The following is a 229-nucleotide window of genomic DNA, read 5'->3' as shown; positions in this document are numbered from 1 at the left end:
CAAACTGGTAGGAGTGGGATGGATTGAGGTTCCCCTCCCCCAGCATCTCTAGCTTAAAGCCCTCTTCACCAGCTTGGTGAGCCTATGACCGAAGATGCTCTTCCCTTCCTCTGACAGATGGACCCCGTCAGCCCCCAGTAGACCAGGTTTCTCAGAGTGAGTCCCATGGTCTAAGTAGCCAAACCCCTGGCTGTGGCACCAGTCTCGTAACCATTTGTTGACTCGCCAG

The sequence above is a fragment of the Pygoscelis adeliae genome, unplaced genomic scaffold, assembly GCF_000699105.1.
Source record: "Pygoscelis adeliae isolate BGI_AS28 unplaced genomic scaffold, ASM69910v1 Scaffold69, whole genome shotgun sequence".
Taxonomy (NCBI): domain Eukaryota; kingdom Metazoa; phylum Chordata; class Aves; order Sphenisciformes; family Spheniscidae; genus Pygoscelis; species Pygoscelis adeliae.
The sequence above is the reverse complement of the archived record's forward strand: the minus strand, read 5'-3'. Positions refer to the sequence as shown.